Source organism: Gallinula chloropus (assembly GCF_964237585.1).
Source record: "Gallinula chloropus genome assembly, chromosome: Z".
NCBI classification, from domain to species: Eukaryota; Metazoa; Chordata; class Aves; order Gruiformes; family Rallidae; genus Gallinula; species Gallinula chloropus.
The window spans coordinates 15,409,435-15,434,746 of record NC_140089.1 but is presented as its reverse complement, the minus strand read 5'-3'; positions in this window follow the sequence as shown (position 1 = coordinate 15,434,746).

Genomic DNA, 25,312 nt, shown 5'->3' with positions numbered 1-25,312 from the left:
TTAAGTTCCTGTTCAGCTTCTAAATTATTTAAAAAAATAAACTGAAACAAAACAAAAACCAAAACAAACCCCAACAATAACCCTCAAACATGGATATTACTCCTGGAATTATTCTTACATCTTATTCCTTTGGATAAATTTGTGGGACTTTTTTTTCTCTTCCCTGTAGGTTAGATGCTAGGTTAAAGATATCTGCCAAAGGAAAACAAGCCTTTAAGATTTTTAGCCTGTTACTCTTAATTTTTCAGTAATGACTGTTATTGCACATTACATAATTCATTACATTCTCCAATGTCAAAAGCTCTTTCAACTTTCAGAAGGCACTGGGACAGAGGACATTGCTAGGACAGTGGCAGTATGGCATCTAAGCATATAAGTAAGGAGATGCTGGGTATTTATTTCAGGGCCTCACTCTAAGCTTAGGTTGGTTCTTACCAGAATTTTATTACCTAAGAAATATTGAGCTACTAATGCAATATGGTTTGATTTATAATGACATAGATGTCAAGCATTTATAAATTCATGGTTTAATATTCTTAACAGATACAGGAAAACAGGAATGAGAGTAGATTACGATCAGAGATAAGGACAGATCAGGTAACGTAAAGAACTCTTCCTTGATACTACATCAGGAAACATACTGGACCTGACTTAGGCTGAAACACTGCAGTATCTCAGCATTACTTGTTTCAGCTTTTTTGTTTATGTGTATGTTAACATGACAGCTACTATCCCGTAGCCAAATCTAAAGAACTGTGGCAAACCATGTTGGGATAATAGCTTTATTCCCAAGAGCTCGACACTTCAAAAATGCAGGTCCTGTGCTCTTGCTTTCCCATCTCATTAAAAGTGAATTGTAGAATGTGTCTGGTGGAAAAAGAGTATCTGTAAGCAATCCTCATGCACGCTATGAAGTATAGAAATTCCTGCAATAAAACTCAGGAGGTGCACCAGTAGTCATGCACCATGGCACAGAAGGATAGAAATGGAAGAGGAATACATCAGCTTTTTGTCCCACTTGTCTCCACCAGATGAAAAGCTTGACTGGATTTTAAAAGGAAAGAAAGAAGCTACCTTAAAATCATTAGCTTTTCCACTTCTTGCTGTATGTTTGAATATAGTACATCTTGTAAGGCAAATAAACGCAAATGTCACCATGTCATCAAGTTTCTCACATCAGAATAAACAGCTTTTGTGATTTCTTCATAAGGATCATGTAGACAGTAAATAATGGAACAAAGTAGCTCCCTGGCCATATCTTGCTCTGAAGTCGCCGTGTTGAAGGACCGGGTTGCTTCCCAGTATCAGTAGACAGCCATCTTATGCATTTTTTGTGTCTGCATGTTGTGAAAGGCAGACACACATCTAAAACCTATCAAAGGACCCTCAAGAAGCTGGGATGGGGCACACCCAGGACAGCTGACACAAACAGACCAAGGGGGCAGTCATATGACATTGTTTTTTATATATAATTGGGGATGGGCCAGGAGGAGGGACTGCTCAGCATCTTGTGGAGCATCAGCTTCAGGTGGTGAGAAATAGTGCTGTTCATCACTATTTTTTTATATTATTATCAACATACTCATCACCATTTCAGGCTTTTTTTATCCTCTAAATTTTATCACAAGCCATGATATTTTTTTCCTTTTCCATTTTAAATTCTCTACCCCATCACAATGGTAGGAAGAGGAGTGAGTGAATGGCTGTGTGGTTTGGTTTTTTTAGCTGCCATACAGAGTTAAACCACATCAGGAGGCCAGAGGGCTTTACTGTTTCTAGGTAAAGTCAGCTTCTTCCAGAGGAACTTCCATGTCAATCAGAAATTGAAGCATGTGGAAGAAACCACCCAAGCACAGAGATCTCTTCCGATAATCTGTAGATCCATGCTGTGACTTAAATTATTTAAAATGCCTAGTTGGATTTCCACAGGGTGGAGCACCCAGATTGCCTGTGTCTTTAACCTTATGGTCCTTCTTCTTGTGTAAATACTAATTTTAAGAAATGTATTCTCTTGTTTTGTGTTTTGTAGCCACAAATGCTTGATATTCTCTTGGAATTTAAGGAAAGAGCCAACTAAGAATTATTAGATTTTTCAAATTCCATATTTCAATTCAATATTTGATTTAGAATTTTGCTGTATATTTTAAAAATTTTCCTCAATCACCATCTTTTTTCAAAGACTATACCATTGGAGTTGAACTCAATGATCCTTATGGGTCTCTCCCAACTCTATATATGTTTTTATGGTATTTTGTTTCAACAAACTTGATCAGCTGAGGCTAGTGGCAAACAAGGTGATTTGGGCAGTAGTAACCAAAGCAGAGTGATCTGAATAATCATGGAGATGATTAGCAAATTTTCTATAATTTTATAAGAGGGTTATGTTTCAGTCCTCTCTGAAAAGAAATGCTGGGCCAGACTTCCTGCAGATATTTATGAAATGTAGAACTGGCATCAGTTCTAGCACATAGTTATTCTTTAGGTCACTGGTCTTCACTCGCATTCAATTATTTGGGTCCTTCAAACCATTTAGGAATTAGGTTCATAAGAAGATCTTAGCAAAGAGGAGACCTCAAATAGAAAACAGTGAGCAAGCTCTGGTGTTCATCCACGGTGAATGAATGAAGAAAACAATGCATCCAATGGCTCCCTTATTCATGAAGAGAAAGAATTGTCTGTGCTTTTATGACAGTGATGTCAATTAAGCTTCAATTGACAGTTAAAAGAGCATTTTTTGAGACTTAATAGGAAAGATGATGGGTAATCTTTATCAGAAAAGATGATGTGTAATCTAGTTAAAATTATAGGACACAAATATAATTAGATTTTCCACACATAAAAATTGTAACGAATATTTAGGCTCTTAATTGGATTTTAAAAAGCCAGCAATATCAAGTTAATAATTGTGACAACTAATAGAGTATCTAACTAAATGTCAGTATTTTTATTAATTGATATTTAATTTTCTGTAGACTGTCTTGGCAAATGTTAATTAAATGCCAGAAAATTCCTTACAAATTTTAACATATTAATAACCTTAAATTATGCTTTTATTGCTTACATAATTGTAAGTTAATTACACAGCTACATACTCACTCTCTACCCTTTACACAGAGCTCAGGAGGATGAGGTTTCTTATGGGTCAATAAATTCACCTGCTTTTTAGTTACACAAATGGAAAATGAAGGCTAATCCTATGTAATCATGTTCTTTCTGTGTTGTAGCACATATTAATGTCTGGGCAACAAGCGGTTCCAGCCAGCGGACTTCTAGCTGGGTACAGCATAGATTTTTCCCTCTTTCCAGGATATGTGTGGTAAACTCTCGTTAATTAGTTCTGTAATGGACTGGGATTCAGAAATACAGTGAGAAGTTAGAATATTTATATTCTTGGTAATCTAAACCTTACAGCTCCTTTTGATGACTAACATGGTCAACAACTAGCTTTACGGTTGGTAATTTAAGTCATTCAGAACAAAAGAAGAGAACTCAAGTCAGCATGACCAAATGCTTTGTCTTTTATCAAAATACTGCGTGTATTTATGATTCAGAAAGTAGTATTTCTGAGCAATTCTGTAGCTCAATTGACAAGCTACTTCCAATCTCCTGACAAAAAGACTTTTTCATGAGCAAGACTCACTATTAGCCAAAAATACATGCAAGTCCAAGATTCTTCTTTTTCTTTTTAAGGCCATATATTTACAGGACATCTTTTAGATACCTAGTGTTCCACATCTAAGAGGTATGTTTGTACATGACCCTTGGTCCCTTTGTGTTGTTTATATGTAGATTGTTATGGCTTCCTGTTCATTCAAAGTTGTCTTGCCTGCAGAGAAGAGAGGTTTACAAATACTGACCTGCATTTGAATCTGTTATCTCCTCACATGATTTTTTCTTCCATTAAAAGGTAGCATGCTGAATAAGGATCCATCAAAGACATAAATATAGTGGTGTGGTTTTGCATGGCTGGGTTCTGGTGTAGAGGGGAGCTTCAGGGGTGGCTTCTGCAAGAAGCAGCTAGAAGCTTTCCCTAAGCTCGACAGAGTAAACACCAACTGGGCTCAAGCATGGACCCACCACTGACCAAGGCTGAGCCCATCAACAGCAGTCATATCATGTCTGTGAATCATATTTAAGAGAAAAAAACACAAGCAGACACTTTTTTCCACCAGAGAACAGAGTGAGAAGATGTAAGAAATGGTGCAGACACCAAGGTCAGTGAACAAGTGTCAGGAGGAGGCACTCTAGGTGCTGGAGAGATTCACCCGCAGACCCTAGAGAAGACCATGGTGGAGTGGGTTGTCTCCCCGCAGCCCGTGGATGATGATGGGGAGCAGAGATCCCATCTAGAACCTATGGAGAACCCCATGCCAGAGCAGGTGGAGATACCTGAAGGACATTATGACCCCATGGAAAGCCCACATTGGAGCAACCTCCTGGCAGGACCTGCACCCCATGGAGAGAGTGGCCCATGATGGAGTAGGTTTGGTTTGCTGTGGACCCTGTGACTTCATCAGGGATCAGGCTACAGCAGTCTGGGCCTGAAGGACTGCACGCTATAGAAGTGACCAGTGCTGGGGCAGTTGGTGAAGAACTCACTCACTCTGTTTTCTGTAGGTTCAAGTTGTAGGTTCAAGTAGCTCTTCTGAAGGTGTATTAATGGCAAAAGACTTTAAGAGTTTGTAGGGGATATTTTAATAAGCACAAATGAGTGCCACAAGGGGTATAGTTTTTCACAGTGCCTCTTATCTAAGTAGTCCTTTTATAAATCAGTTGGTGAAATCTCTTCTGTTGTGTTCTACTTATATCCTGTTTTTACATTGATTTAATTGATGAGAGCATTTTCATATTTGTGATATTATTTAATGTATGATAATGTTTATTATTTAATTTTATTTAACCTTCTAGCCTGACATCTGTATACTTATAGAATTCCTGTGTTTTATGCTTTTGTGTGAATTTGTACATTTCTGGTTAATCAGCTTTCTTATATTCCAGATTAATAATAACTGACACTGTTTCTTTACTTGTGTAATATATTTTACTTCTTAATGAATTATATTTTTCTAAATGTCAACCTCTATTCCAGAAATGATACACCTCAAACTCATTTTACATCAAGATTAAAAGGTAGGGTTCTAGATAAGTTTGGGGTTTTTTATTTGTTTGTTTTAGAATTTAGATGAAAATATATAATTAATTTATCTTGAGGGATTTCTTGATTTTGCGCTATGTATTGAACATGTTGACATGGATCTTATCTTGTTTTCTTGCCTTGTTTTGTTAAATAAAAATGAATGAGAAAATCAGAGAGCTATTAGTCATGATACACAGTGTTTGAATTAAAACATGCTCAAGTGCAGTTTTTCTAAGCCTAAGAGATGTTTTGCACTTCCTGTTAGAAATACTTTGAAGCACTTTCATAGCCATTGAGATCTTTACACTAATATAATTACACTGGCAGACAGTGGAAATAAATCTGTACGCACACATGCCCAGAGACAAACACTCACATGAAGAAACACACTTTTACTTCCTATAAATCCTGGGATTTATATGATTAGTGCAGGTATATCAACTCCAAACAAACTAAGATTGAAATACTTAAAGTTTCTATACTCATACTTTTGGGTTTCTGCCCCCAGCTGGGAGCTGAGCTCTTGGGTTGGGGAAAGAGAAAAGGAAAAAAGGAAGAAAATGAAGGCAAACCTTATGGGTTGGGATAATGTCCTGGTTTTGGTCAGGATGGAGTTAACTTCATTTGTAGCAGCGGATGGAATGCTGTGTTTGAGAGTTAAAATGAAAGCAGTGCTGATAACACCCTGATGTTGTTAATTGCTGTCAGACAGTCAAGGGCTTTCTCAGCTCTTCATGAGAAAGGAGGGGCGAAGCCAGGACAGGTGACCCAACTGACCAAAGAGAGTATTCCATGCCAATTATGTCCTGCCCAGGATATCGGGGGCTGATGGGAGGAAGAACAGGGGCGGCTCCAGGACGCGCGGTTCTTGGGGGACGGTCGGGTTCTGGGACGGCTCTGGGCGGCATGGCCTGAGCTGTGGGTTCGGTGAGAAACTGCATTGTGTATCAACAGCTTCATATTTTTTTGCTCTAAAGTCCTGTCAGCATTGTTATATTGTATCTTTCTGTTATCTTAGTAAACTATCCTTATCCCAACCCACGGGCCTCTTATCTCTTGTTTTGGGGCTATTTGCCCCTTCCTTTTTCCTTCCCTTACCTCTCACCTCCCCCCACCCCCCCCCCCCCCACCCCTTCCCTTTTCCCTGCTCTTTTCCTTTAAGGAGCAGGCAGCTGTGTGGATCTCGGCTCTCAGCCGGGGTGAAACCACAACAGATAAGAACGGTTTATTAGAACAGCAGAAAGAGAAATAACAATAGGACTTTTATACCAAAAATATATGAAACTGATGTTACACAAAGCACTTTCTCACCAAACCGCACAACTCAGGCCATACAGCTGAGAGCTGTCCCAGAGCTGAACCATCCCCAAAAACTGTAAACTGTGCATCCTGGAGCCGCCCTGCTCCTCCCCCCACCAGCCCCCTTTATGCTGAGCATGACATAATTGGCATGGAATACCCTCTTTAGCCAGTTTGGTTCACTTGTCCTGGCTGTGTTCCCTCCAAGCAACCTGGGTGCCACCCCCCCACTCCCTCCTCCCCCCCCCCCAGGGGGAATTATGCATGAAAGGAGAATTATTCATGAAAGAATTGCTTTGTTACCTATTTAGGAGTCTTCTGAAGCTCATCAGTTTTGGATTGACATTCTTTCTTCCTGAATTCTATATGCGGGTATTTAAGAGACTGAAATCCATGTCCCCTTAAAACAAATACTTCTCTTCAGTACTCATCTTGTGAAGTCCAGAATTGGAAAGACTATCAAAATAAGTCATTGACAGGTTGCACCAGGGAAGGTTTAGATTTCTTCACTGAAAGGGTTTTCAATCATTGGAACAGGCTTCCCTGGGAAGTGGTTGAATTACCATCCCTGGAGGGATTTAAAAAGCACATATATGTGGTACTTAGGGACATGCTTTAGTGCAGTGCTAGGTTAATGGTTGGACTTGTGATCTTAAAGGTCTTTTCCATCCAAAACAATCCTACTGTATAATTCAATTGTGTTTTGCATCACTTTGTGTTGCCAGTGATTTGGTTTTGCTTTCATATATATGTCATATATATATTTCAGTAAAAAAAAAGACTCTGTGTATATGCCCTTAGATTTTATTAATTAAAGTGTTATGTCAGGCATATTGCTTTTCCCTAGAAAGACCAGTCTAGCCTTATTCATGATACTGTTCATGTTCTGACATTTGAAAAAAACATTTTTTTTTATGGTGGCAACATCAATGTATTTGTTAAAAGAACTGTTTCCCTCCCAGATGCTTATGAGCTGTTAATTTTACCTATATGCAATATGGTTTTTGATTTTTAAGGAAACAAGTTATTCCAGTGAGTCTAATGGTTTGCTATGCAATGGATTAAAGTACAAATCACCATGCTCAGTAGCAGAGGTGTAGGTTTTCTCTGCTGTGGCATTACAAAAGTATCTAACTGCAGACATTAAGGAATATGTGCTGCAATACTGAAGTAGTACAAATGTTCTTGGGATCAGCACTGATGTAAGACAGTTTTCAGACAGTGAAGTGGTTTGTCCTCCACTAATCTTGAGTGACTGATACAACGGGAACATCACTGGCATCAGATGAACATTTTTGTTGTATATGGATTTTTTTAAATGCTGGGTAAATAAGTTCAGGGCCTCAGTATTACATTCTTAGCTTCAGTAAGGATTCTTACTTACAGTTGTATATCAGATTTGCAATTTAAATGAGATAGAGTTTTGCAGTTTTGCTATTACTCCATTAAAAAAAGAGGAAAATTCTTGGAGATAAGCCATGAAAGTAAAAGAGCAGTTCAGTGACAATTCACAGTTGCAAGGATATAAGGCAGGAAGACAAAGGAAGAAATTGAGAATGGCAGTTACAATCAGAGATTTTTAAGTAACATGAAAACAAACACATTTAAAAAGTTGTGCTGAATAGCTTTATTTAATGTGTAAAATGGAAAAATATATATATAAAGTAGATGATTATCAAGTAAAAGGAGATCTAGGTAAAAGAAGGCAAAAAAGTTTTAACAAAACTATTAATTAAAAAAAAACCCTTTTGTTTCTCTCCGAGCAATAGAGACCAGAGGCCAACAATTAAAAACGGGGAAAGAAAAGTTGTTGCTGAGAAGATGATTATAAAATGATAGGTCTTTTGGAACTCATTTCTTGACAATAGACCAAGTAGGGAAAAATTCAAGCACAAAGATGTCTAATAAGAAATTCTAAACATTTTATGAAGAGTGGAGGACGAAATGCATTTTTTCTCCTTGCAGACTTACCCAAGCTCATCAGCTACCCACTGAGATCAATAGCAAAACATCACTTTATATTTGTGGACTCTGGATCACAACCTGAGTGAAATAAAATATTAAACTTAGTAAAATAGTACTATGCTGCTTATATAACTGTCCAAACTTGTTTTGTAATGATTCATTTAGACTGCAGGAACAAATGGGTTACAAAATATGAAATATGTGTTGATCTTGCAGAATATATGCAAGTAAATTACCTTATTCACCTTGGCTTTTTCTCAGCCTGAATGAGGATGATCCTCACAGCTGTTTATGTAAACAGAGATTTACTGAAGCATTGGCAATATCAGCATCTGCTCCTACCTTTGCAGTGAAAATCATTTCACACTCATTGCCCTCTTTGATAGGGGAGAGCTGAACTTGTTCTCTAAAACATTATGATACCACCTGAATTATAACAACCCACTGGTCAGACGTTATTGTATGTCTGCATGCTTTAAACAAGACTCCACAGGGTGTTCTTTCTCCTCTCGGCTTCCTCTCCGTCATTACTGTGCTAGAACTTTCTACCCATCTCCCCCCTCCTTTTTTTTTTTTTTTTTTTTTGATTGGGTCCTCTTTAGTGTTCATTTAATCTTCCTCAACACATAGTTAAACTACTCTTTAGCTCTTGGCATGCTTTGGGTGTTACAGCCCCTTAGCTCTCAGAAACTGGGATCTGCATTTATGAGGAGCAGAAAGAGTTATGGGTGTTTGACCAGCCTAATTGAGACACAGAAGAGGAATCAAAGCTAAGTGCACGACCAATGTTAATCTGTGTGAATGACTGAAAGTCGTTGTCACGATAAATTGCATGGAAAGGAAATCAGCTAGAAGAAATGTGAAAGCCACAGTTCCCTGATTTCCCCATGAACCTTCACAAGGTTCCAGATACAACCTGGCTTTATGGTAGTTTTAATAAAATGCTGATTTAGAAGCTCTAATAACCTACCAGACTAGTAATGATGTCAAAGTTAGGTAGCTGTCTAATATCTGAATTTCTAGGGTTAGGGATTTTTTTCAAGCCTTGCATAAATCCAAAAGTTCAGAAAAAACAGTAAAAAAAGCAATAAAAACTCATACTTAAAGAATTTCTGATCCTTCTGAAATCAAACCAAACAAATAAACAGGGAAAATCACCAGCACCACCCCCACAAATCTGAATCAGAAGTTAGTAGCAAAATTAATACATTTGTTATTTTTCATGGAGCAGGTTATTTATTCTTTATCTGGGTTGGAGTTACACGACTTTTCTCTCTAAGGTTGGAAAAATGAAAAAGAGAAAGTCAGTAGCACGTAGTACAAGAGTGTTGTGAAAACGCCAGACAGATGACAGCAAGGCTTGCCATCAGCCATGGATATATTCACACCCTATGAACCTGCAACCAAGACAAGCCAAGTACAATTCACCATACGCTTGGGCAGCCACAGAGACCCCTGAGAGCTTGTGAAACATGAAAGGAAGCTACTGCCAGCCTTGACAGGAAGCAAAAAGTTTACATTATTTTTTTAAGTAAAATGCATACAATATCAAAGTCAAATAAGTGTATTTAAATGTAAACAGCTCAGGCATCATTGGTACCTTTTCCGCCTGTCTGGGAAACTGTGTTCCTTTTTACTCCCATTGGCCATACTTAGTGCATCAAATTCCAATAGTACATGTGGACAGCACTTTGTGGCCTGGATAAGTCCTCTGTTACATCAGAGATAGCTTAAACAATTGTTTGAATTGTTAACATTAGATGTAAATTAGGTTGCTCTTTGAACTGTTGCTCCAGAGGATTATTCTTTTAATTTTCATTGCTGCCAGATGTACTGACATATAGCTGGTATCGCAAAGGACTGTTGACTTGAGCTAGTATCTATCATGTTTTTCTGTATTTTTTTCTCCCCTCACAACTGGGATCAGCCCCTGACTGGAGTATTGTTAGACATCTCACTTTAGCAAACCAAGATTACTGGACACCAGTTCAGAATTGCACTTGCCTTCCCTCTTTTAACAAAACAGTACAATCTGGCACTCCAGTCAAATTCTTTGAGAGACTAGAAAAGGGTGGGGAACTTTGGAGAGGAGAGACAAATGATAATTAACTAAAAGGGAATCTGGAACTATGAAGTTACCTGTTTGTCCAAAACAAAACTATTATAGTAGTTACACTGTATCATTCAAGTAGTGTCTTTCCCTCTCTTGTTTGTTAAAGATAGAAGAAATCTAGAAAGTTTTCTATTATTGGTTCTGCTGCACAAAGAGATTGCACAATAAACAACAGGGCTCAAAACAAAATGCTTTATTGAATAATAGAAGAAGAATGATATCAATATGTTTTCATCAGTTCAAGAAATTTCTTTGTAACAGCTTTTTAGTGCCCAGTGCTCTAATACTCTATATGGCTACTAATGGCTTTCTAATCTCATCATCTGCAATGCTAGAGTTTTAAATCTATTTACTGCAATTTCATGACATGTATCAGGGACAAAAGGATGTATTTACTGGCTTTGTGTTGCATATTTTGATTAGATTAGAAGGTGCCCAGACATCTTCATCAGGAACTCAAATTGCAATTTCTCAGGGGGGAAGGAAAGAGGTCAATTTATTAATAATTTTAATAGTCAATTTTTTTAAAAAAGAAGACAGATTCTTGATGTAGTTTTGAATTGCAATATATCTAGAATAAATTTAATTCTGAATTTTCCATTTTAGTAGGCTGTGTCTTGCCTCTGAGGTATTGCACTTTACTATCAGAATCTCTTTTTCTTTTATGGATTATAGCCAATTTTTTTTTCTTCTTCTTAAGAGTAACAGCTTTGACTAAACAATTTGAGCATGTGTGGGTATTTAGGGAGGGGAGAAAACCTGTCAATAAATTTCCTTTAATACTCCTGATTTTTTTCCTTGAAAGAAAGCTTAACATAAAGCAGCTGGGATATGTGTAGGGAATATCAATAGTGTTTTCGTCTCTAGATAGCTGACTTTCTTTGCAATAGATTACTACCATTTCTGTGCAGAGTAAATGACTTCTCTTTCTGAGAGGAGGAATTTTGAACAGGAATAGGGAGGAAATAATGTGAAATGCACTGGCTGACCTGTCCAAAAGGTAGGCAACTATTACAATCCTTGTATGTAAGAATGGATCTTTAACTCAAAGGTAGATGTGTTTTTTAGGTCCAGAAGTTTTCAACTTAGTCTGTCAAGGTGTCTGATGTAACAGCTGTTACAAACATACAGCCCACAAAAGGGGGAAAGGATGAGATTAAAACCATAAGTGCAACTTGATTCTTCTACAGTGCATAGAGACTTGCAGAGATGACGGTGACCTTTGTTTATTCTTCATTGGAAAAATGCAACAGAGCATCTTACCTTGTGGGAGGACTGGGACAGGAGGGATGACATTGTGATGTATTTTTCAGAGAACATTCTTGAGCTTTCCAGTCAAGATTTGTCCCTGCAATCCGTGATGACTCTCTCTTCCTGGCTTCCTTATGCAGAATGCTCTGCCTGAATGCAAAAAGGTGTTTCTGCAGCAGCAAGAGCAGAACTGGGTATTCCTTCCTCCCACATTCAACCTGCTAGGTTGGTACAGGTATTTAGTAGGCACAGTAATATGTCAGTTCTGATGAAGTTCCCTGCTTTGGGAAATACTGTCAGAAGAGAGAAAAGCAAAAGTCATACTAAAGAGCCACTTCTGAATTTAGGAAACATATGACATGAATCTTGAAAAGTACTGATACTGAGTTTTCCTGTGTCTGAACTGCTGCCATAAGGGAGGAAGTGTTTACAGTAATTTTAGATTGTATTCAGAAACTTTCAATTTATCTGACTGTCTAGCTGAACATCTGAAGGTTGTTATTGCACTCTCCAAGAGAAAGCAAGGTGAAATAACACTTTTCTGCTACAGCTGCCAGAACCAGTTCAGGTTCTAGCATTCCAGTAAATCAGTTCTACCACTCTAGTAAATCCCTGTGCAAGAGGACACAAATCTGTCAGATCGAAACCTTGGCTGCTTTTTGGCCTTTGTTGAAACTAGATTCATGCTATTCTGATGCACTCCATGAACCTTCAGAGGTTAAGAAGTTCAAAGGTTTCTTTGAACCTACTTACGTTCCAGTTTAAACTTTCATATACCATTTGTTTGTACAACTTTATATCCTGATACCAAGAACCACGTAATAAATCATGCATGTGCACTGTAGTAGCGTTTCTTCTACTGCTGAGAATCATTAAAATACCTGATAGTTTTGCTTAAAGGCCTCTTGTCCTAAAATCATTTGGGAGAATGAACCACAAATACAAATTATAAAATATACTTCATTTCTTCTAATTTCTTAAAAGATGAGTGCTTGCATCCCAAACACATTGTGAGGTAACAGTAGTGTCAATAATCCATAATTTTACGGGATTCCCTGTGTATTTTAGGTTGAATTATTTTTTTACCAGAAACAGCATTTAGTGGAAAATTAGAAATTAGTACATACTATAATTACAGTAAAGAAGAGATTAACTTAAAAATAGCTTCAATTTATTTTTGCTTTGAATATGCTGAACAATTGCAACTGAAAGCTGGAAGAAACACTGGAGCAAATTTTTATAGTATTCCGTACTGGGACTGGTGCTATTTAATATCTTTATTAATGATATTGATAGTGGGATTGAGTGCACCCTCAGTAGTTTGCTGATGTCATCAAGCTGAGTGGTGAGGTCAATATCTCAGAGACACTGGATGCCATCCAGAGGGACATGGACAGGCTGGAGAAGTAGGCCCAGGTGAACATCATGAGGTTCAACAAAGCCAAGTGCAGGGTCCTGCATCTGGGTTGGGACAATCCCTGTTATCCATGCAGTTTAGGAGATGAGCAGCCCTGAGGAAAAGGACCTGGGAGTACTTGTGGATGAGCAGATGGACATGAGCCACCAATATGCATCTGCAGCCCAGAAGGTTGACTGCATCCTGGGCTTCATCAAAAGGTGTGTGGCCAGCAGATTGAAAGAGGTGTTTCTGCCCCTCTACTCAGCTCTGGTGAGTCCTCACCCGAGGTACTGCATCCAGCTTTGGAGTCCTCAGCACAATAAGGACATGGACTTCTTGTGTCCAGAGGAGAGCCACAAAAATGATTAAAGACCTGGAGTTAGGTTGAAAGCATTGGGCTTGTTCAGCCTGGAGAAGAGAAGGCTCCTGGAGAGAGCTTATAGCAGCCTTCCAATACCTGAAAGGTGCCTGCAGGAAAGCTGGGGAAGAACTGTTCACAAAGGCATGGAGCACTAGGATGAGAGGTAATGGTTTTAAACTAGAAAAGGGGAGATTTAGGTTGGATATTGGGAAAAAGATCTTCAATATGACAGTGGTGGATCACTGGAACAGGTTGCCCAGAGAGGTGGTGGAGGCCCCATCCCTGAAGATATTCAAGGCCAGGCTTGATAGGGCTCTGAGTAACCTGATCTAGTGAATCTGTTCCTGCTCACTGCAGGGGGGCTGGACTAGATGATCTTTAAAGGTCCCTTCCAACCTTACACATTCTATGCTTCTATGATTCTGTTCTTTGCTGCACCTTCACTAAAACAATGCATTAAACTTTCCTAGGTTTACTGTTTCTTATTCCTATGCTGACTTAATGGGCTTAGTTAATACATTTACTTGTATGTGTGTGTGAAATCCCATATTTAATCAAAAGGACATAAAAGGGAAAATAACACCATAGATCTCCTAACGAGTGTTTATGACTGCTTGTCCTCTAATTTGGGTTTTTGCATTTATGTAACATCAGGTTTTACGTAATACAAATAGGTATAGTTGCATTGAAATTTATGGACCTATGTCAGGAAAAATATCTCTGAATACAGCCTACATGGTTTGGATTTTTTAGTTTTTCTAACATGGAATGTAGCTAGCCCAGGACAGTGACTTCTGGATCCTTCCTTATCTCTCTCAGAGAATGATTTTCTTCTAGGAACTTCCTACCTGCATACTCTTGGGCTTCTCTCTTGAATTTAGCAGTCAGGCACTTGAATTCAGAGTCAGAGTTCTTTTGAGAATATCTACTGTCAACTGTATCACCCTCTTTCTTTTAGCAGTTAAGAGAACCTTTGTTGCTCTTAGTGTATTTTTCTCTTATTTCTCTTTTGCATTTTTAAAAAATTATATCTGTTATCTGTTGTAGATAATTGTAGAGGTTAATTGTGTATTTAAGATCTCACTGTAAATTACAAATGAATAAGAAGATTGGGGATTTTGAACAGAAATTTAGAAACCACTACCCTCAAGTGAAATAAAATATGTGGTTAATGCGTAAGATAAGGCTTGAGACATAGCCTGCATGGTTTGTCATTTGCCAGAACCTATATATGTGGACATGGCTTACACAATACGTGATGAACAGCCTTAATAGGGAGCATTAGTAAAATAAAGAAGAGCAATGCTTCTCCTATGCTTTGGCACTAGTCTGCTGTGGTAACTGGAAAGCTGGCAGATCACAGACACTGATACTAACAAGTTGGTCTTTTTCTTTAATGTCAAAGTGACTGTAATACTGTTCCGACTTAAAGGCATTACTGTGGAAAGAGAGAGCACTTTCTGAACTCTTAGTTTAAAAAGCCACTCACAATTCAGATGTTTACCCAGTTTCAATGTAATTATCTGTAACATCTGATTCTGCTTTCCTTCTGGTCTAACCTTTTCCTGGAAAGAAAACACTCAACTGATTTCTAGTGCATTTTTATGGTTTAAACAGATGAGACCTGGAATTAAAAGCTGACTCGCGGCTTTTCTTTTCTTGGAACTTTGATTTGATTTGGGTTGGAATATTTTTGCCATTTGTTGCTAACCCTGCCATTAAAACCTCTGCCAAGCAGTCACTATAGTGAAATAAAATTTCTGGTATCTTTCCAACTTCATATTTTAGGCATAGAAAGACTAACCAGGTTAGCTGGGATAGAACTGGTATGGGGCTGCATTTTGGATTTGTGCTGAAAAGAGTGTTAGTAACACAGGGATGTTTTCATTCCTGTTGAGCAGGTCTTACACAGAGCCAAGGGCTTTTCTGCTTCTCACCCCACCCCATCAGCGAGTGGGGGACACAAGGAGTTGGGAGGGGACACAGCCAGGACAGCTGATCCCAAACTGACCACAGGGATATACCAGATCATAAGATATCATGTTCAGCACATAAATCCGGGGAAAGAAGAAAAAGAAGGGGGAGATAATTAGAGTGTTGGTGTTTGTCTTCCCAAGTCAACAGTATGCATGTTGGAGCCCTGCTTTCCCGGGGATGACTGAACACCTGTCAGCCCATGGAAAGTAGGGAATGAATTCCTTGGTTTGGTTTTCTGTGTGGATTTTGCTTTGCCTATGAAACTCTCTTCATCTCAACACATGAGTTCTCTCACTTTTCAAATTCTTTTCCTCATACCACTGTGTGGAGTGAGTAAGCAATGGTGGTGGTATGGTGTTAAGCAGCCAGCAGGGGTTAAACCCTGACACCAGGTAAGGAAAGCATATATATACTGGTTTAACTTCTACTCTGAAGGTCACTGGCTGTTGTGAGAGACTCTTTTAACACATAGATCAGTGTGACAAGGAATGCTTGTGCATGTGCATGGACTATTATGTTATTTTCTCCTTTTGATTGCTTGAAATACTTACGTTCAAAACCTTCAGGCTTAGACTTGCAGACTTCTTCCTAAAGGCATGGCAGAGTCTTCTTAAAGAAAGGGCAAGTGCCTATTCTGTGTTCACCTTTTATAGCCCCATACATGAATGGCTGTGTGCCATGCTGCACTACAGAGATTTACTGCATGAGGTAATTAAAAGGGAACTACCAGAGAGAAATGTGGTGTTTGCTCTTGCCTGTCATGCTTGTCTTTTTTTGCTTCCCTTTCACTAGTGAAAGCAGTATTACATTTTTATTTATATTTGTTGTTATTATGAGGTATCTCCCCAAAGGATATTTTGACTGCAAAAGTCTGGTAACTTTTAAATCATCTAGTTCTCTTTTTTCTTTCTTAATATAATTTCTTTTAGATCCATTTGGCATATTTCTATAAGTGCTGCAGGTCAACTGATGTTGCTTTCCAGCTCCCTACCTCAATCACAAGGTAACTCTTAGATATTCCTGTGAGTTGTTCAATAAATTCTCCATTGAAAACTAAGGGCAACTGGGTTAAATCACTCTTGATATGATTTACCATTCTTCAATGCCCTTTCCTATATATTGAAGAATATGGAGCAAATACATTTGCTGCCTCACAATGAAACAATGATTAATACATGAAGACAAATAGTCAAGAGAAATGGATGTAGGTTTAGCACAATAAAGGCAAAAATAGTAACTTATGAGTGATGATGATTCCACTCTTTTTCCCCAAAGAACTAGATAGAGTTTTAAATGGTTCAACAGGCTGCGGTAGGAGGAACACATTAAATGTAAACTGCCTGGCCATAAAATCATGAATATTGCATTTCCTTGCATTACCTGTGAAATTGACTATCACTCTAAAAGGGGTCAACGTATGAGTGGAAAGACGGCTCAGTCTAGCAACAAATAAACAACAAAGAGGCAATAGTGGGATGAATTCAGAGACTTTGTTTTGGAGGTTAAATTCACCTTTTATCACAGAGGGATTACCCCTTTATTACACCACAGTGAGTTAAGTAGCTCTGCCCTGAACATTCCTTTCACTTATTCATTCCAAGATCCTCTTCACACTTTACTAGGGAACAGTAGATGTTGAAAAACAATGCAACCAATTAACCACTTCTTTTCAAGTACTCAAATTCCCTAGATAACTCTCTTTTGGCCTTTTTTCTGTATAGTTTTATTTACCAAATAGCCTTTCTTAGAGGTTCCTATTAGCTTATTCAGCTTTTGTATGGTATTACTATAAAAAGTAAAAGCTCTTTAATTGTGGAACTGCTAAAAATTAATTTTAAACACAAATGCAGTTCAGCATCAGACTCATATAAAAATGTGCGTTATAGTGATTTTATGCCATTGAGCATTTGTCTTACTTATGATAAATAGAACTAGTCGAAACTTGTTATTCTGTTATTAATTGCCAAGAATATATTGTGAAATTCTTCGGTGAGTTAATGCACGATCTGTGGGATTTTTCAGAAGATATTTTTTACTTGCTGTTCATGATGGGACTTCATTGTTAATATCTAAAAGAAAGTTAATATCGGATTAAATTACAATTTTAGTATATTTGGGTATAATGATTTTTGTTATAGTAGATCATTAACAAAAAGAAGAAAAATACATAGTCATGTAATATAGTTACTGTTCTTGGAATGGAAGTACAAATTCTAAACTAAAATATATGATTCAACACAAGAGTATTTCTTCATGAATATTTGCAGTAAACAAGTGTAAACATGCTCTGGAAAGCTCTGATCTGATCTGTATTTTAAAATAAATTACTTTTAAAACAATATGTTTTTAAAAGTCAAGACTATTCTACATTTTCCATCTTGTTCTGAGAGATTTCCTGTACCATAATTTTATGGCCATCTGTCAGCAATAGGCCACCCTTTTAATGTTTTGGGGTGGGGCAAGGAGAGAAAAACCATGACTGATTTAACTTTAATCAGGTTAAACCTGAATCACTGACCAGTTCAAATCTGATGTGCCCTGTTGATACCCAGAGCTGGTTTTATCAATATCAGTTTTCCAGTTCATTAACTGTATTTAACCGGGCCAGGGCAGGGGGACCAGATAGCACTTTCATGCATCATTTCACCCAGACTGTTCTGTTGTCAAGCTTTGTGGAAAATGACAAGGAATTGTCATAAAATGCAAGATATTTCAGATATAATGGATGCTTTACTTGCCTTTTACTTGCAGGTTCATCTGATGCTCAGCACCACTGAAGCAAAAGCAAATGTTTTCAAAGCTGACAAAATCTATTTCTCATTATTTTTTTGCCACACATTGAAGAGCTGGACAAACTCCTTTATTTAGTCTCATGTGAGTTTCAGCAAAAGAAGGATACTATCTAATTTGAATCAGTGAAGTATCCTTGTGAAAAAAACTACTTTAAATGAAAAGTTTTAACCAAATTCATGTTGTCTGTCCTCTCATTCTGAGTGGAATTTCTATCACTTGTGGCAATTCACTGGTCCTTAGAAACTGCTGCTATTGAAAGTTAATTATCCTAGGTAAGTTCACTGTCTTCAAATTTATCTGGTTCAGTAAACTAGCAGTATCATTTCCAGCAGTGCTGATAAGACCTCGGTACCAATTTTGGGACAATCACTGCTGACATGCTCCTTAGAAAAATATATGCTACAGAATGTACTCTTTCCAAGGATCTAGCAAAGATATCCACTTAGAATTCACTAAGATATCACCAGTGTTTAAAGGTCCATAACCTGCTATATTAACAGCAATCAACCGTTGCCAAATGTTTTGTGCACAGACTGAGAGCCAATAAGGTCATTGTCTGTCTAATCCTGAATTTTACTTGGTTCATTCATTGAAATGTGTAACACTGACTGGTTTATTAGGTCTTAATTTCTGTTGAGAGAGCAGTCTGATATATGCTTTTCTTTCCTCTTTTAGAAAAACAAAAAAAAAGGAATAGAACCCTAGAATGACAGAATGGTTTGGGTTGGAAGGGATCTTAAAGCCCATCCAGTCCCAACCTCCCTGCCATTGGCAGGGACACCCTCCATGGGAACAGGTATCCCAAAGCCCCATCCTACTCGGCCTTTATTGCTGCCAAGGAGGGGGCAGCCACAGCTTTTCTGGGAAAACTGTACCAGGGCCTCACCCCCCTCAAAGTAAAGAATGTTTTCCTAATATCTAATAAAAATTTACCCTCTTCCAGTTTAAACCCATTGCCCCTCAATCTATCACTACCCTTCCTGACAAGAAGCCCTTCACAGAATCACAGAGTCACAGAATTGTAGGGGTTGGAAGAGACCTCAAGAGATCAGCGGGTCCAACCCCCCTGCCAAAGCAGGTTCCCTAGGACAGATGGCACAGATAGGTGTACAGATGGGTCTTGAATATCTCCAGAGATGGAGACTCCACCACCCCCCTGGGAAGCCTGTTTCAGTGCTCTGTCACCCTCACTGTGAAAAAGTTCTTCCGCATGTTGGTGTGGAACTTCCGATGTTCCAACTCGAAGTCATTGCCCCCTGTTCTGTCTCATCAAACAACTGAAAAGAGGCTGGCTGATTCCATCTGTCTCCCAAACTTTGGCTATTTATAAACATTAATCAGATCCCCTCTCAGTCTTCTTTTCTCAAGGATGAACTTCCCCAGTTCATTCAGCCTTTCCTCGTCGGGGAGATGCTCCAGGCCTTTAATCATCTTCACAGCTCTCCGATGGACTCTTTCCAGGAGATTCCTGTCTTTTCTATACCAGGAAGCCCACAACTGGACACAATACTCCAGCCCTTCCCAGCTTTCAAGAAGAAATATAGCCAAATAAAGCATTCAGGTAAAAAATCGCTGAAAAGTCTGGGCAGCTGTGAAACTACTTTTGAAAAAAAGATATATTGGAAGTGATAACTACTCACACCTTATCATATTTACATCTCCAAAACACCTCTACATGCACAGGACAGGCTAAAGTGGAGTTGTGGAGAAGGGATAATTACAATATTATTCTTTGAAGTTTGGTCATTCAAGATCAACAGTACTTATAAAAGCTTATAAAGCTCAATAGAAAAAGGCTGTATTTGTGCTCTAGCCTGATTTTCTGTTTCAGAGAATATATACTATCTTTCATCTAAAATGGAAGGAAATTATAATAAAATCTAAATACTGACTGAATAAATCTATGAGTTTATATTTCAAAACCAAGTACTAAGATTCTGGATCTGTTTTGGATTCTTAAAAACACATCTACACCAAAACCAGAGCAGCTAGTGAAGAATCAATGCACAAGCACATGCCGAAGGGACCTTTATGTGCAGACTTAGCTCTCAGCCAAATGCAATCAGTTGTGCTTCTTCAGAGATTCCTGAATTGGATCATAGCAGAAAGAAGCTATCTTGTAGGTACAAGAATACTTTTAATTTTTATGTATTGAGCTGGAAAACTTGCCAGTGTAATGAGTGAACTGAACTGAAAAAGGGAGAACAGGTGGCAGAGGTCTAACAAAAAAACCTGTGTGTTAGAAAAAGGAAACAAATTTAATGATCAATTTAGTGAACTCAAGAGGACAGAAATATGTAGAGATACTATTAGTATTGGAATAAAGACAGGCTGATAACCCCTTGAAACTTAGTGCACGTAGGCATAATATAATGATTTATGGCTTCAGTGCCTCATTTCCTTAAAACACTACTTTTTTTCATATCCTTGGCAGTTTTTACTTGTTCCCATTCTTGTAAATGTGTATTAACTTTGAATGCTATGTAAGTGGAGATTGTAGTGTGATGAGTCATTAAGGAGAAGGTAGGAAAGAAAAAAAAAGTAAAAAAGAGCTATCAAGTTAAGGGTATAAACACTGAATTTTCATAGAGTCATTTCAAACCAGTGCTTAATGATGAAAATTCCGATAACTAGTTCAAAAACCCCAAAATGTAATATCAGAGAAAAGGAGGATTTTGTATTTTCTGTAACCTCCACTCAACCAGGGAAAAATGGTATGCACCAGGCAGAAGGCCATGGACTCTGCACTGCACACCCCACAGCTAACACAGCTTCCCAGACAATGCTCGCTCATGGGAGCATGTAACCACCCAGGTGTGAGGCTGCAAGGTGTGCCCTGATCTGATGTCATTATCAGATGTCAGCAGTAAGCAGAGCTGTGGGAGGTGTGCCCAGCTGGAGGAACTCTGCTTAGTGGCTGATCTCAAGGAGGTAAGAGGTTGAGGACTACCAGGGAGTGAAACAGAGAGACTACTGGAATTGCACCCTGACTTCTTTGGGACAAGCGTAACAGGCAGGCAGGAGGCATGATATGAAGCATGTCCTTTCCTCTCTCTGACTGGATGAACACAGTGGCATAAGGGACAGAAGAACAGGAGGCAATGACTACATGTTCCCACTTGATACAGCAGACACTTGTCTGCCACTTGCCCACTTTAGAATCATAGAATCACAGAATGCATTAGGTTGGAAGTGACATTTAAAGGTTGTCTAGTCCAGCCCCCTGCAGTTAGCAGGGACACCTTTACTGGATCAGGTTTCTCAGAGCTTCATCAAGCCTGACTTTTACTATCTCCAGGGATGGTGCCTCCAGTACCTTTCTGCTGCAACCTGTTCCAGTGATCCACCACTCTCACATGGAAGAACTTTTTCCTAATACACAACCTAAATTTCCCCTTTTCTAGTTTAAAATTATTATCCCTCATCCTAGTGCTACATGCCCTCGTGAACAGCTCTTCCTCAGCTTTCTTTCAGGTATCGGAAGGCTGCTACAAGCTCCCTCCCGAAGCCTTCTCTTCTCCAGGCTGAACAAGGCCAAATCTCTCAGCCTTCCCAGGTGCTCTTACCTAATAGGTACAAGGCTCTGCAAGTGAAAGAAAGTATAATGAGGATGATGGTTCATCCAGCTTGGAGGCATCATTGAGGTTAAGATGGCCTACAGAATGCATCAAAAGTGCCCCAATAAGGAAAAAAGATTAGTCATTATCATAGGAGAGGCCATTCTGAAGGGAATAGAAGGTCCAATATGTGCATGGGACCCACCTTCGAGGGACGTCTGCTCTTTCCATGGGGTCGAGGTTAAAGATGTGAAGGAAAACCTGCCTACTCTTGGCATGGCTTCAGATTGTTATCCATTATTGAGTTGTCCGGTAGGCAACAAGGAAATTGCAAAAAGAAGTCTTAGGGAAATCAAGAGACACATCAGGACCTTGGGTTAACTGGTTAAGTGATCAGAGGCACAAGTGTTTTTTTTCCTTTATGCTGCCAGTTGTAAGAAATTATGTTGAAACAGCAGGAGTGAGCAGATCAATACCTGGTTCTAAGCCTGGTGTCACCAGCAAAATTTTGGGTTTTTTAATCATGGGCAGGTCTACACAACACCAGGCCTGCTGTTGACAGATGGGGTACACCCCTTTCAAAGAGTGAAAAGGAACTTTGCACAGGATTTAGCAAGGCTCATTGGTAAAACTAGATTTGAAAGGGAAAAGGAATAAAAAAGGCTTTCTGGAGATAAGCTTGGAGGCCGTACACCAATAGCTGAGAGACAGTGTGATTGTGAAGTCCTTCAGTGTGCCTTCTCTGGGGAGATGGGGATGGAGATCCATGTAGCAGCAATGACACAAGGGTTATTTATGTGTTAGAAACCACAGAAATGCCTGAAAACAGTCACATATTTAATGCTTCTGCCCTCAAAAAGGGTAGCAGGACCAGTAGCCCAACTGAAGTGAATCTACACCAATGCATGCAGAATGGGCAACAAACAAGGAGCTGCAAGCTATGGTGCAGCTGGGAAACTATTATGTAGTTGCAATAACAGAAACACGGAGAGATGACTTGCACAACTGACGTGCTGCAATGGTCGGCCAGAAGCTCTTCAGAAGGGACAGGCAAGGAGAGGTGGTGGAGAAGCCCTGTGTGCTAGAGAGTGATTTTACTGTCCGGGGCTTGATGATAGGGATGAAAGAAAGGGTCAATTTTCTATGGACCTGAATAAGTGGGGAGTCTAAGGAGGTAGATATCACAGTGGGATGGTGTTACAAACCACTTAAAAAGGATGAAAATACTATAAGCAACTGAGCGAAGTTTCATGATCACTGTCCCTCATTCTCCTGGGGAACTTCAACTTGCCAGATATCTGTTGGAAATAAAATACAGCAGAGAGGACACAATTTAGAATGGCCCTGGGGTGTGCGGTAAGCCAACTAACAGTATCCGGCTCCTCCACCAGTTTCTACACAGACATACTCCTACTTTTATGGTGAACCTGACTTCTTAGGCAACTGCCGATTGCATTTGCTCTGCAACATACAATTCACTGGCAATAAGACCTTTCTTCCTCTATTCACCTGAGTTTTACTGCTTTTATCTGCAAGCAAGCACCTTTGGCTGTAACTGGTCTTAATGTCTCCCAGGCTCTCAAAGCACTTTGTAAACACTAAGAGGAGATTGTTAGTGTGTAATCTATCACTTTTATGTTTTACAGTATATGGCTCTATTTGGTTTATTTGACAGTTGAATATAGGTGCTCTCAAAATATGTGTTAAAAAATAATGTTATATCTAAATTCACCATTGATAAATAGAGATGCTTAGAGCTAGAGACTAGCCCCTAATCACACAGTTATCAATTGGTCCTGGGAAAAGAAAAGGTATTTAAAACTTTGGAAAAATCTGATTACAAGAGAGCAAACTATGCCTCCACTTGCTATTATTCAGCTTGGCAGTTTTCTGGGTCTTTGACTATATTGATTCATCATTCATACTTACTGGTCATTTGGTTTTTACGTAATTCTAGCACATTTTATATCAGAAGGATTCTATTTTTTTATATGCATTTTTAAATGAGACTGATAATTTAACTATAGGAATACAAGAAGGACAGAATGCTTCATTACTATTCATAGAGCTTCTCTGTTGGGTTTTTTTTAGGTTTTTTTGAGGGGCAAAACAAATCTCTAAACACTGTCATTTGTAAATTTTCACTTTACATGATATCATAATTTTAGTGTACTTTTGCTAGGAAAAAAAATATAAAATTATTCAAGTTAATGCAGCTGCCTTACTCTCTCTGAAATAGATTGTTTTCCCTACTTTTGTTAGTAGAAGATCTCATTTTGTATCTGAAATCTAGGACTTCACACTAAAACTACATTTATTTTCATAGAATAATAGAAGTTATATGGTTGGAAAAGAACTTTTAAGGTCATCAAGTCCAACTCTACTGCAGGATTTCTTCCCTTGTACAGGATGTCAGATACCTCAGTTAAGATCTCTGTAGTTTCCTGCTCTGTAAGGGAAACCAAAAATTCAGTGGGGTAACTTGGGAGTATACAAGTTGTCATTACTGACATACATCAACAGAAAGAACTTTTATTCCTATTGTTTTTATCATGCACTTCATTTACAGATTCTTAGGGAGCAGTTCCCTATTTTCTAAATCTTGTAACAGTTTCTCCCACCATGTTTTCCTTTGTCTCTTGTTGGTTTTGGTTTATTTTGGTTGTTTTTTGTTTGTTTTGTTTTATAATTTCCACTGCTTATGTGTTCTTTAAAAAAGCGGAAACCACACGTGATTCTACATGTTCAGATATTTATGAGTGAAGTGGTATTTTCCCACATTCTAGATCTGAGTATTACATAGCTCTGATGTTCCTGGCACTTTGGAATAAAACACTTAGCTCCGATCAATTGAAAATTGCTCCGTTAGGTCCCAGAACACATTTCTCTCAGGAAAATGTGATTTAAGAAAAAAAGAAAAAGACGGATGTTGAAAAACCGTTTGGCTGAGCCTGATATTTTTTAAATATTAATTATACTTTGAGCTTCTTCCTATTTACATACTTAAGTGCTTGCTTGGGACATAAATGGTACTATGTTGTCTTGAGGAGGCCACAGAGCAGCTTTGTTAGATAAAAATCCTTGCAGCTAGTAATTTTTGGCAATTAAGATTATGAATTCTTGTCACAAGGGGCCTGGGGAAAGCACTTCCAGGTTGCTACTTACTGCTATAAAATGAAGAAAAATGTCAGAAGTGCTGGGCTGAATGAGAGTATCGTTTCTGGAAGAAACAGAGGTGGCAAATGTTAAAATTACCATATTTACAGACACTGTAGAACATGAAAATCTGAATGAGCTACTCAGTTTACACTGAGTGGTTTAGATTTTTTTTAAAACTTAGTGGAAAGCCTAATACAAAAGAAACTGTAACTAGTCCTCTCAGATATACTGAATTGGTAATAATCTTGAGTTTTCCTTGCTACTACTACTACCATCGATGGCTAGTGATCATAGAGGGAGG